This window comes from Phalangium opilio, unplaced genomic scaffold (genome assembly GCF_054372755.1).
Source record: "Phalangium opilio isolate 3A_F unplaced genomic scaffold, DU_Popi_V2 ptg000360l_1, whole genome shotgun sequence".
Lineage (NCBI taxonomy): Eukaryota > Metazoa > Arthropoda > Arachnida > Opiliones > Phalangiidae > Phalangium > Phalangium opilio.
In genome coordinates, this window is record NW_028324230.1 from 431,396 (window position 1) to 446,176 (window position 14,781).

General features: G+C 47.7%; 2 non-coding genes across 2 annotated transcripts; both read right to left on the bottom strand.

Annotated features, from left to right (window-relative positions):
- Window positions 1–3,036: 3,036 nt before the first annotated feature.
- TRNAH-AUG (transfer RNA histidin (anticodon AUG)) lies at window positions 3,037–3,109 on the bottom strand. The gene has a single exon. It is a non-coding gene; the product is annotated as a tRNA-His (tRNA).
- A 2,075-nt stretch (window positions 3,110–5,184) lies between these two features.
- On the bottom strand, window positions 5,185–5,257 carry TRNAH-AUG (transfer RNA histidin (anticodon AUG)). Its single transcript has one exon. It is a non-coding gene; the product is annotated as a tRNA-His (tRNA).
- Window positions 5,258–14,781: the final 9,524 nt, after the last annotated feature.

The following is a 14,781-nucleotide window of genomic DNA, read 5'->3' on the forward strand; positions in this document are numbered from 1 at the left end:
GAACGCGCTAACCATTGAGCCACAGAAGCTCAGAAATTAAATGGTTGTTAGGTATTGCGGATAAGTTATGACTTTTTACGTTACATCTGAGACCCTACAACACCTCTCCCAGGTGGGCTCGAACCACCAACCTTTCGGTCAACAGCCGAACGCGCTAACCATTGCGCAACGGAAGCCCAAGAATTAAATGGTCGTCAGGTATTGTGAAAAAACTTTGGCTTTTTACGTTACATCTGAGACGTCACAACACCGCTCCCGGGAGGGCTCGAACCACCAACCTATTGGTTAACATTCGAACGCTCTAACCATTGAGCCACGGAAGCCCAAAAATTAAATGTTCGTCAGGTATTGTGGAAAAACTCTGATATTTTACGTTACATCTGAGACGTCACAACACTTCTCCCGGATGGGCTCGAACCACCAACCTATTGGTTAACAGCCGAACGCGCTAACCATTGAGCCACAGAAGCTCAGAAATTAAATGGTTGTTAGGTATTGCGGATAAGTTATGACTTTTTACGTTACATCTGAGACCCTACAACACCTCTCCCAGGTGGGCTCGAACCACCAACCTTTCGGTCAACAGCCGAACGCGCTAACCATTGCGCAACGGAAGCCCAAGAATTAAATGGTCGTCAGGTATTGTGAAAAAACTTTGGCTTTTTACGTTACATTTGAGATCCCACAACACCGCTCCCGGGTGGGCTCGAACCACCAACCTATTGTTTTACTGCTGAACGCGCTAACCATTGCGCCACGGAAGCCCAAAAATTAAATGTTCGTCAGTTATTGTGGAAAAACTCTGACATTTTACGTTACATCTGAGACCTCACAGCACCGCTCCCGGGAGGGCTCAAACCACCAGTCTTTTGAATAACAGCTGAACGCGCTAACCATTGCGCCACGGAAGCCCAAAATTTAAATGGTCGTCAGGTGCTGTGGAAAAACTATGACATTTTACGTTACATCTGAGACCTCACAACACCGCTCCCGGATGGGCTCGAACCACCAACCTATTGGTTAACAGCCGAACGCGCTAACCATTGAGCCACGGAAGCTCAGTAATTAAATGGTTGTCAGGTATTGTGGAGAAACTCTGACTTTTTACGTTACATCTGAGACCCCACAAAACGCTCCCGGAGGGGCTCGAACCACCAACCTTTTGAATAACAGCTGAGCGCACTAACCATTGCGCCACGTAAGCCCAAATATTAAATGGTCGTCAGGTATTGTGGAAAAACTATGACATATTACGTTACATCTGAGACCTCACAACACCGCTTTCGGGTGGGCTCGAACCACCAACCTTTCGGTTAACAGCCGAACGTGCTAACCATTGCGCCACGGAAGCCCAAATATTAAATGGTCGTCAGGTATTGTGGAAAAACCTCGACTTTTTACGTCACATCTGAGACCCCACAAAACGCTCCCGGAGGGGCTCGAACCACCAACCTTTTGAATAACAGCTGAGCGCACTAACCATTGCGCCACGTAAGCCCAAATATTAAATGGTCGTCAGGTATTGTGGAAAAACTATGACATTTTACGTTACATCTGAGACCTCACAACACCGCTTTCGGGTGGGCTCGAATCACCAACCTTTCGGTTAACAGCCGAACGCGCTAACCATTGCGCCACGGAAGCCCAAATATTAAATGGTCGTCAGGTATTGTGGAAAAACCTCGACTTTTTACGTCACATCTGAGACATCACAACACCGCTCCCGGGTACGCTCGAACCACCAACCTTTTGAATAACAGTTGAGCGCGCTAACCATTGCGCCACGGAAGCCCAAAAATTAAATGTTCGTCAGGTATTGTGGAGAAACCTTGACTTTTTACGCCACATCTGAGACCTCACAACACCGGTTTCGGGTGGGCTCGAACCACCAACTTACTGGTTAACAGCCGAACGCGCTAACCATTGAGCCACGGAAGCCCAAAAATTAAATGTTCGTCAGGTATTGTGGAAAAACTCTGAATTTTTACGTTACATCTGAGCCCCACAAAACGCTACCGGAGGGGCTCGAACCACCAACCTTTTGAATAACAGCTGAGCGCACTAACCATTGCGCCACGTAAGCCCAAATATTAAATGGTCGTCAGGTATTGTGGAAAAACTATGACATTTTACGTTACATCTGAGACCTCACAACACCGCTTTCGGGTGGGCTCGAATCACCAACCTTTCGGTTAACAGCCGAACGCGCTAACCATTGCGCCACGGAAGCCCAAATATTAAATGGTCGTCAGGTATTGTGGAAAAACCTCGACTTTTACGTCACATCTGAGACATCACAACACCGCTCCCGGGTACGCTCGAACCACCAACCTTTTGAATAACAGTTGAGCGCGCTAACCATTGCGCCACGGAAGCCCAAAAATTAAATGTTCGTCAGGTATTGTGGAAAAACCTCGACTTTTTACGTTACATTTGAGATCCCACAACACCGGTCCCGGGTGGGCTCGAACCACCAACCTATTGGTTAACAGCCGAACGCGCTAACAATTAAGCCACGGAAGCTCAGAAATTAAATGGTTATCACGTATTGTGGAAAAGTTTTGAATTTTTATGCTACATCTGAGACCCCACAACACCGCTCCCGGGTGGGCTCGAACCACCCACCTTTCGGTTAACTGCTGAACGCACTAACCATTGCGCCACGGAAGCCCAAATATTAATTGGTCGTCAGGTATTGTGGAAAACTCTTGACTTTTACGTCACATCTGAGACCTCACAACACCGCTCCCGGATGGGCTCGAACCACCAACCTTTCGGTTAACAGCCGAACGCGCCAACCATTGAGCCACGGAAGCTCAGTAATTAAATGGTTGTCAGGTATTGTGGAGAAACCTTGACTTTTTACGCCACATCTGAGACCTCACAACACCGGTTTCGGGTGGGCTCAAACCACCAACTTACTGGTTAACAGCCGAACGCGCTAACCATTGAGCCACGGAAGCCCAAAAATTAAATGTTCGTCAGGTATTGTGGAAAAACTCTGACTTTTCACGTTACATCTGAGACACCACAAAACGCTCCCGGATGGGCACGAACCACCAACCTTTCGGTTCATAGCCGAACGCGCTAACCAATGCGCCACGGAAACCCAAAAATTCAATGGTCGTCAGGTATTGTGGAAAAACTTTGGTTTTTACGTTACATTTGAGATCCCACAACACCGGTCCCGGGTGGGCTCGAACCACCAACCTATTGGTTAACAGCCGAACGCGCTAACAATTAAGCCACGGAAGCTCAGAAATTAAATGGTTATCACGTATTGTGGAAAAGTTTTGAATTTTTATGCTACATCTGAGACCTCACAACACCGGTTTCGGGTGGGCTCGAACCACCAACTTACTGGTTAACAGCCGAACGCGCTAACCATTGAGCCACGGAATTCCAAAAATTAAATGTTCGTCAGGTATTGTGGAAAAACTCTGACTTTTCACGTTACATCTGAGACACCACAAAACGCTCCCGGATGGGCTTGAACCACCAAACTTTCGGTTCGTCAGTTATTGTGGAAAACGTTTGACTTTTTAAGTTACATCTGAGACCTCACAACACCGCTCCCAGATGGGCTCGAACCACCAACCTATTGGTTAACAGCCGAACGCGCTAACCATTGAGCCACGGAAGTTCAGAAATTAAATGTTCGTCAGTTATTGTGGAAAACTATGACATTTTACGTTACATCTGAGACCTCACAACACCGCTTTCGGGTGGGCTCGAACCACCAACCTTTCGGTTAACAGCCGAACGCGCTAACCATTGCGCCACGGAAGCCCAAATATTAAATGGTCGTCAGGTATTGTGGAATAACCGCGACTTTTTACGTCACATCTGAGACATCACAACACCGCTCCCGGGTACGCTCGAACCACCAACCTTTTGAATAACAGTTGAGCGCGCTAACCATTGCGCAACGGAAGCCCAAGAATTAAATGGTCGTCAGGTATTGTGAAAAAACTTTGGCTTTTTACGTTACATTTGAGATCCCACAACACCGCTCCCGGGTGGGCTCGAACCACCAACCTATTGTTTTACTGCTGAACGCGCTAACCATTGCGCCACGGAAGCCCAAAAATTAAATGTTCGTCAGTTATTGTGGAAAAACTCTGACATTTTACGTTACATCTGAGACCTCACAGCACCGCTCCCGGGAGGGCTCAAACCACCAGTCTTTTGAATAATAGCTGAACGCGCTAACCATTGCGCCACAGAAGCCCAAAATTTAAATGGTCGTCAGGTGCTGTGGAAAAACTATGACATTTTACGTTACATCTGAGACCTCACAACACCGCTCCCGGATGGGCTCGAACCACCAACCTATTGGTTAACAGCCGAACGCGCTAACCATTGAGCCACGGAAGCTCAGTAATTAAATGGTTGTCAGGTATTGTGGAGAAACTCTGACTTTTTACGTTACATCTGAGACCCCACAAAACGCTCCCGGAGGGGCTCGAACCACCAACCTTTTGAATAACAGCTGAGCGCACTAACCATTGCGCCACGTAAGCCCAAATATTAAATGGTCGTCAGGTATTGTGGAAAAACTATGACATTTTACGTTACATCTGAGACCTCACAACACCGCTTTCGGGTGGGCTCGAACCACCAACCTTTCGATTAACAGCCGAACGCGCTAACCATTGCGCCACGGAAGCCCAAATATTAAATGGTCGTCAGGTATTGTGGAAAAACCTCGACTTTTTACGTCACATCTGAGACCCCACAAAACGCTCCCGGAGGAGCTCGAACCACCAACCTTTTGAATAACAGCTGAGCGCACTAACCATTGCGCCACGTAAGCCCAAATATTAAATGGTCGTCAGGTATTGTGGAAAAACTATGACATTTTACGTTACATCTGAGACCTCACAACACCGCTTTCGGGTGGGCTCGAACCACCAACCTTTCGGTTAACAGCCGAACGCGCTAACCATTGCGCCACGGAAGCCCATATATTAAATGGTCGTCAGGTATTGTGGAAAAACCTCGACTTTTTACGTCACATCTGAGACATCACAACACCGCTCCCGGGTACGCTCGAACCACCAACCTTTTGAATAACAGTTGAGCGCGCTAACCATTGCGCCACGGAAGCCCAAAAATTAAATGTTCGTTAGGTATTGTGGAAAAACCTCGACTTTTTACGTCACATCTGAGACCTCACAACACCGCTCCCGGATGGGCACGAACCACCAACCTTTCGGTTCATAGCCGAACGCGCTAACCAATGCGCCACGGAAACCCAAAAATTCAATGTTCGTCAGGTATTGTGGAAAAACTTTGGTTTTTACGTTACATTTGAGATCCCACAACACCGGTCCCGGGTGGGCTCGAACCACCAACCTATTGGTTAACAGCCGAACGCGCTAACAATTAAGCCAGGGAAGCTCAGAAATTAAATGGTTATCACGTATTGTGGAAAAGTTTTGAATTTTTATGCTACATCTGAGACCCCACAACACCGCTCCCGGGTGGGCTCGAACCACCAACCTATTGGTTAACAGCCGAACGCGCTAACCATTGAGCCACGGAAGCTCAGGAATTAAATGGTTGTCCCGTATTGTGGAAAAGTTTTGACTTTTTACGCTACATCTGAGACCCCACAACACCTCTCCCGGGTGGGCTCGAACCACCCACCTTTCGGTTAACTGCTGAACGCACTAACCATTGCGCCACGGAAGCCCAAATATTAATTGGTCGTCAGGTATTGTGGAAAACTCTTGACTTTTACGTCACATCTGAGACCTCACAACACCGCTCCCGGATGGGCTCGAACCACCAACCTTTCGGTTAACAGCCGAACGCGCCAACCATTGAGCCACGGAAGCTCAGTAATTAAATGGTTGTCAGGTATTGTGGAGAAACCTTGACTTTTTACGCCACATCTGAGACCTCACAACACCGGTTTCGGGTGGGCTCGAACCACCAACCTTTCGGTTAACAGCCGAACGCGCCAACCATTGAGCCACGGAAGCTCAGTAATTAAATGGTTGTCAGGTATTGTGGAGAAACCTTGACTTTTTACGCCACATCTGAGACCTCACAACACCGGTTTCGGGTGGGCTCGAACCACCAACTTACTGGTTAACAGCCGAACGCGCTAACCATTGAGCCACGGAAGCCCAAAAATTAAATGTTCGTCAGGTATTGTGGAGAAACCTTGACTTTTCACGTTACATCTGAGACACCACAAAACGCTCCAAGATGGGCTCGAACCACCAAACTTTCGGTTCGTCAGTTATTGTGGAAAACGTTTGACTTTTTACGTTACATCTGAGACCTCACAACACCGCTCCCAGATGGGCTCGAACCACCAACCTATTGGTTAACAGCCGAACGCGCTAACCATTGAGCCACGGAAGTTCAGAAATTAAATGTTCGTCAGTTATTGTGGAAAAACTATGACATTTTACGTTACATCTGAGACCTCACAACACCGCTTTCGGGTGGGCTCGAACCACCAACCTATTGGTTAACAGCCGAACGCGCTAACAATTCAGCCACGGAAGCTCAGAAAATAAATGGTTATCACGTATTATGGAAAAAGTTTGACTTTTCACGCTACATCTGAGACCTCACAACACCGCTCCCGGATGGGCTCGAACCACCAACCTTTCGATTAACAGCCGAACGCGCTAACCATTGAGCCACGGAAGCCCAAAAATTAAATGTTCGTCAGGTATTGTGGAAAAACTCTGACATTTTACGTTACATCTGAGACGTCACAACACCTCTCCCGGATGGGCTCGAACCACCAACCTGTTAGTTAACAGCCGAACGCGCTAACCATTGAGCCACGGAAGCTCAGAAAATAAATGGTTATCATGTATAAGGGAAAAAGTTTGACTTTTCACGCTACATCTGAGACCTCACAACACCGCTCCCGGATGGGCTCGAACCACCAACCTTTCGGTTAACAGCCGAACGCGCTAACCATTCGCCACGGACGGCCAAAAATTAAATGGTCGTCAGGTATTGTGGAAAAACTTTGGCTATTTACGTTACATTTGAGATCCCAAAACACCGCTCCCGGGTGGGCTCGAACCACCAACCTTTCGATTAACAGCTGGACGCGCTAATTATTGCGCCACGGAAGCCCAGAAATGAAATGTTCGTCAGGTATTGTGGAAAAACTCTGACATTTTACGTAACATCTGAGACGTCACAACACCGCTCCCGGATGGGCTCGAACCACCAACCTATTGGTTAACAGCCGAACGCGCTAACCATTGAGCCACGGAAGCTCAGAAATTGAATGGTTGTCAGGTATTGTGGATAAGTTATGACTTATTACGTTACATCTGAGACCCTACTACACCTCTCCCGGTTGGGCTCGAACCACCAACCTTTCGGTTAACAGCCGAACGCGCTAACCATTGCGCCTAGGAATCCCAAAAAATAAATGGTCGTCAGATATTGTGGAAAAACTTTGGCTTTCTACGTTACATTTAAGATCCCACATCACCGCTCCCGGGTGGGCTCGAACCACCAACCTATTGGTTAACAGCCGAACGCGCTAACCATTGCGCCACGGAAGCCCAAAAACTAGAGACGTCACAACACTTCTCCCGGATGGGCTCGAACCACCAACCTATTAGTTAACAGCCGAACATTGAGCCACGGAAGCTCAGAAAATAAATGGTTATCATGTATTACGGAAAAAGTTTGACTTTTCACGCTACATCTGAGACCTCACAACACCGCTCCCGGATGGGCTCGAACCACCAACCTTTCGATTTACAGCTGGACGCGCTAATTATTGCGCCACGGAAGCCCAGAAATGAAATGTTCGTCAAGTATTGTGGAAAAACTCTGACATTTTACGTAACATCTGAGACGTCACAACACCGCTCCCGGATGGGCTCGAACCACCAACCCTTCGGTTAACAGCCGAACGCGCTAACCATTGCGCCACGGACGCCCAAAAATTAAATGGTCGTCTGGTATTGTGGAAAAACTTTGGCTATTTACGTTACATTTGAGATCCCAAAACACCGCTCCCGGGTGGGCTCGAACCACCAACCTTTCGATTAACAGCTGGACGCGCTAATTATTGCGCCACGGAAGCCCAGAAATGAAATGTTCGTCAGGTATTGTGGAAAAACTCTGACATTTTACGTAACATCTGAGACGTCACAACACCGCTCCCGGATGGGCTCGAACCACCAACCTATTGGTTAACAGCCGAACGCGCTAACCATTGAGCCACGGAAGCTCAGAAATTGAATGGTTGTCAGGTATTGTGGATAAGTTATGACTTATTACGTTACATCTGAGACCCTACTACACCTCTCCCGGTTGGGCTCGAACCACCAACCTTTCGGTTAACAGCCGAACGCGCTAACCATTGCGCCTAGGAATCCCAAAAAATAAATGGTCGTCAGATATTGTGGAAAAACTTTGGCTTTCTACGTTACATTTAAGATCCCACATCACCGCTCCCGGGTGGGCTCGAACCACCAACCTATTGGTTAACAGCCGAACGCGCTAACCATTGCGCCACGGAAGCCCAAAAACTAGAGACGTCACAACACTTCTCCCGGATGGGCTCGAACCACCAACCTATTAGTTAACAGCCGAACATTGAGCCACGGAAGCTCAGAAAATAAATGGTTATCATGTATTACGGAAAAAGTTTGACTTTTCACGCTACATCTGAGACCTCACAACACCGCTCCCGGATGGGCTCGAACCACCAACCTTTCGATTTACAGCTGGACGCGCTAATTATTGCGCCACGGAAGCCCAGAAATGAAATGTTCGTCAAGTATTGTGGAAAAACTCTGACATTTTACGTAACATCTGAGACGTCACAACACCGCTCCCGGATGGGCTCGAACCACCAACCCTTCGGTTAACAGCCGAACGCGCTAACCATTGCGCCACGGACGCCCAAAAATTAAATGGTCGTCTGGTATTGTGGAAAAACTTTGGCTATTTACGTTACATTTGAGATCCCAAAACACCGCTCCCGGGTGGGCTCGAACCACCAACCTTTCGATTAACAGCTGGACGCGCTAATTATTGCGCCACGGAAGCCCAGAAATGAAATGTTCGTCAGGTATTGTGGAAAAACTCTGACATTTTACGTAACATCTGATACGTCACAACACCGCTCCCGGATGGGCTCGAACCACCAACCTTTTGGTTAACAGCCGAACGCGCTAACCATTGCGCCACGGACGCCCAAAAATTAAATGGTCGTCTGGTATTGTGGGAAAACTTTGGGTTTTTACGTTACATTAGAGATCCCACAACACCGCTCCCGGGTGGGCTCGAACCACCAACCTTTCGGTTAACAGCCGAACGCGCTAACCATAGCGCAACGGAAGCCCAAATATTAAATGGTCGTCAGGTATTGAGGTAAAACTTTGACTTTTTACTTCACATCTGAGACCTCACAACACCGCTCCCGGATGGGCTCGAACCTCCAACCTTTCGGTTAACAGCCGAACGCGCTAACCATTGCGCCACGGACGCCCAAAAATTAAATGGTCGACAGGTATTGTGGAAAAACTTTGGCTATTTACGTTACATTTGAGATCCCAAAACACCGCTCCCGGGTGGGCTCGAACCACCAACCTATTGGTTAACAGCCGAACGCGCTAACAATTCAGCCACGGAAGCTCAGAAAATAAATGGTTATCACGTATTATGGAAAAAGTTTGACTTTTCACGCTACATCTGAGACCTCACAACACCGCTCCCGGATGGGCTCGAACCACCAACCTTTCGATTAACAGCCGAACGCGCTAACCATTGAGCCACGGAAGTCCAAAAATTAAATGTTCGTCAGGTATTGTGGAAAAACTCTGACATTTTACGTTACATCTGAGACGTCACAACACATCTCCCGGATGGGCTCGAACCAGCAACCTGTTAGTTAACAGTCGAACGCGCTAACCATTGAACCACGGAAGCTCAGAAAATAAATGGTTATCATGTATAAGGGAAAAAGTTTGACTTTTCACGCTACATCTGAGACCTCACAACACCGCTCCCGGATGGGCTCGAACCACCAACCTTTCGGTTAACAGCCGAACGCGCTAACCATTCGCCACGGACGGCCAAAAATTAAATGGTCGTCAGGTATTGTGGAAAAACTTTGGCTATTTACGTTACATTTGAGATCCCAAAACACCGCTCCCGGGTGGGCTCGAACCACCAACCTTTCGATTAACAGCTGGACGCGCTAATTATTGCGCCACGGAAGCCCAGAAATGAAATGTTCGTCAGGTATTGTGGAAAAACTCTGACATTTTACGTAACATCTGAGACGTCACAACACCGCTCCCGGATGGGCTCGAACCACCAACCTTTCGGTTAACAGCCGAACGCGCTAACCATTGCGCCACGGACGCCCAAAAATTAAATGGTCGTCTGGTATTGTGGGAAAACTTTGGGTTTTTACGTTACATTAGAGATCCCACAACACCGCTCCTGGGTGGGCTCGAACCACCAACCTTTCGGTTAACAGCCGAACGCGCTAACCATAGCGCAACGGAAGCCCAAATATTAAATGGTCGTCAGGTATTGAGGTAAAACTTTGACTTTTTACTTCACATCTGAGACCTCACAACACCGCTCCCGGATGTGCTCGAACCTCCAACCTTTCGGTTAACAGCCGAACGCGCTAACCATTGCGCCACGGACGCCCAAAAATTAAATGGTCGACAGGTATTGTGGAAAAACTTTGGCTATTTACGTTACATTTGAGATCCCAAAACACCGCTCCCGGGTGGGCTCGAACCACCAACCTATTGGTTAACAGCCGAACGCGCTAACAATTGAGCCACGGAAGCTCAGAAAATAAATGGTTATCACGTATTATGGAAAAAGTTTGACTTTTCACGCTACATCTGAGACCTCACAACACCGCTCCCGGATGGGCTCGAACCACCAACCTTTCGATTAACAGCCGAACGCGCTAACCATTGAGCCACGGAAGCCCAAAAATTAAATGTTCGTCAGGTATTGTGGAAAAACTCTGACATTTTACGTTACATCTGAGACGTCACAACACCTCTCTTGGATGGGCTCGAACCACCAACCTGTTAGTTAACAGCCGAACGCGCTAACCATTGAGCCACGGAAGCTCAGAAAATAAATGGTTATCATGTATAAGGGAAAAAGTTTGACTTTTCACGCTACATCTGAGACCTCACAACACCGCTCCCGGATGGGCTCGAACCACCAACCTTTCGGTTAACAGCCGAACGCGCTAACCATTCGCCACGGACGGCCAAAAATTAAATGGTCGTCAGGTATTGTGGAAAAACTTTGGCTATTTACGTTACATTTGAGATCCCAAAACACCGCTCCCGGGTGGGCTCGAACCACCAACCTTTCGATTAACAGCTGGACGCGCTAATTATTGCGCCACGGAAGCCCAGAAATGAAATGTTCGTCAGGTATTGTGGAAAAACTCTGACATTTTACGTAACATCTGAGACGTCACAACACCGCTCCCGGATGGGCTCGAACCACCAACCTTTCGGTTAACAGCCGAACGCGCTAACCATTGCGCCACGGACGCCCAAAAATTAAATGGTCGTCTGGTATTGTGGGAAAACTTTGGGTTTTTACGTTACATTAGAGATCCCACAACACCGCTCCTGGGTGGGCTCGAACCACCAACCTTTCGGTTAACAGCCGAACGCGCTAACCATAGCGCAACGGAAGCCCAAATATTAAATGGTCGTGAGGTATTGAGGTAAAACTTTGACTTTTTACTTCACATCTGAGACCTCACAACACCGCTCCCGGATGTGCTCGAACCTCCAACCTTTCGGTTAACAGCCGAACGCGCTAACCATTGCGCCACGGACGCCCAAAAATTAAATGGTCGACAGGTATTGTGGAAAAACTTTGGCTATTTACGTTACATTAGAGATCCCACAACACCGCTCCCGGGTGGGTTCGAACCACCAACCTATTGGTTAACAGCCGAACGCGCTAACAATTGAGCCACGGAAGCTCAGAAAATAAATGGTTATCACGTATTATCGAAAAAGTTTGACTTTTCACGCTACATCTGAGACCTCACAACACCGCTCCCGGATGGGTTCGAACCACCAACCTTTCGATTAACAGCCGAACGCGCTAACCATTGAGCCACGGAAGCCCAAAAATTAAATGTTCGTCAGGTATTGTGGAAAAACTCTGACATTTTACGTTACATCTGAGACGTCACAACACCTCTCCCGGATGGGCTCGAACCACCAACTTATTGGTTAACAGCCGAACGCGCTAACCATTCGCCACGGACGCCCAAAAATTAAATGGTCGTCAGGTATTGTGGAAAAACTTTGGCTATTTACGTTACATTTGAGATCCAAAAACACCGCTCCCGGGGGGGCTCGAACCACCAACCTTTCGGTTAACAGCTGAACGCGCTAACCATTGCGCCACGGAAGCCCAAAAATTAAATGCTCGTCAGGTATCGTGGAAAAACTCTGACATTTTACGTTACATCTGAGACGTCACAACACCGCTCCCGGGAGGGCTCGAACCACCAACCTATTGGTTAACAGCCGAACGCTCTAACCTTTGAGCCACGGAAGCCCAAAAATTAAATGTTCGTCAGGTATTGTGGAAAAACTCTGACATTTTACGTTACATCTGAGACGTCACAACACTTCTCCCGGATGGGCTCGAACCACCAACCTTTTGGTTAACAGCCGAACGCGCTAACCATTGAGCCACAGAAGCTCAGAAATTAAATGGTTGTTAGGTATTGTGGATAAGTTATGACTTTTTACGTTACATCTGAGACCCTACAACACCTCTCCCAGGTGGGCTCGAACCACCAACCTTTCGGTCAACAGCCGAACGCGCTAACCATTGCGCAACGGAAGCCCAAGAATTAAATGGTCGTCAGGTATTGTGAAAAAACTTTGGCTTTTTACGTTACATTTGAGATCCCACAACACCGCTCCCGGGTGGGCTCGAACCACCAACCTATTGTTTTACTGCTGAACGCGCTAACCATTGCGCCACGGAAGCCCAAAAATTAAAAGTTCGTCAGTTATTGTGGAAAAACTCTGACATTTTACGTTACATCTGAGACCTCACAGCACCGCTACCGGGAGGGCTCAAACCACCAGTCTTTAGAATAACAGCTGAACGCGCTAACCATTGCGCCACGGAAGCCCAAAATTTAAATGGTCGTCAGGTGCTGTGGAAAAACTATGACATTTTACGTTACATCTGAGACCTCACAACACCGCTCCCGGATGGGCTCGAACCACCAACCTATTGGTTAACAGCCGAACGCGCTAACCATTGAGCCACGGAAGCTCAGTAATTAAATGGTTGTCAGGTATTGTGGAGAAACTCTGACTTTTTACGTTACATCTGAGACCCCACAAAACGCTCCCGGAGGGGCTCGAACCACCAACCTTTTGAATAACAGCTGAGCGCAATAACCATTGCGCCACGTAAGCCCAAATATTAAATGGTCGTCAGGTATTGTGGAAAAACTATGACATTTTACGTTACATCTGAGACGTCACAACACCTCTCCCGGATGGGCTCGAACCACCAACTTATTGGTTAACAGCCGAACGCGCTAACCATTCGCCACGGACGCCCAAAAATTAAATGGTCGTCAGGTATTGTGGAAAAACTTTGGCTATTTACGTTACATTTGAGATCCAAAAACACCGCTCCCGGGGGGGCTCGAACCACCAACCTTTCGGTTAACAGCTGAACGCGCTAACCATTGCGCCACGGAAGCCCAAAAATTAAATGCTCGTCAGGTATCGTGGAAAAACTCTGACATTTTACGTTACATCTGAGACGTCACAACACCGCTCCCGGGAGGGCTCGAACCACCAACCTATTGGTTAACAGCCGAACGCTCTAACCTTTGAGCCACGGAAGCCCAAAAATTAAATGTTCGTCAGGTATTGTGGAAAAACTCTGACATTTTACGTTACATCTGAGACGTCACAACACTTCTCCCGGATGGGCTCGAACCACCAACCTTTTGGTTAACAGCCGAACGCGCTAACCATTGAGCCACAGAAGCTCAGAAATTAAATGGTTGTTAGGTATTGTGGATAAGTTATGACTTTTTACGTTACATCTGAGACCCTACAACACCTCTCTCAGGTGGGCTCGAACCACCAACCTTTCGGTCAACAGCCGAACGCGCTAACCATTGCGCAACGGAAGCCCAAGAATTAAATGGTCGTCAGGTATTGTGAAAAAACTTTGGCTTTTTACGTTACATTTGAGATCCCACAACACCGCTCCCGGGTGGGCTCGAACCACCAACCTATTGTTTTACTGCTGAACGCGCTAACCATTGCGCCACGGAAGCCCAAAAATTAAAAGTTCGTCAGTTATTGTGGAAAAACTCTGACATTTTACGTTACATCTGAGACTTCACAGCACCGCTACCGGGAGGGCTCAAACCACCAGTCTTTTGAATAACAGCTGAACGCGCTAACCATTGCGCCACGGAAGCCCAAAATTTAAATGGTCGTCAGGTGCTGTGGAAAAACTATGACATTTTACGTTACATCTGAGACCTCACAACACCGCTCCCGGATGGGCTCGAACCACCAACCTATTGGTTAACAGCCGAACGCGCTAACCATTGAGCCACGGAAGCTCAGTAATTAAATGGTTGTCAGGTATTGTGGAGAAACTCTGACTTTTTACGTTACATCTGAGACCCCACAAAACGCTCCCGGAGGGGCTCGAACCACCAACCTTTTGAATAACAGCTGAGCGCAATAACCATTGCGCCACGTAAGC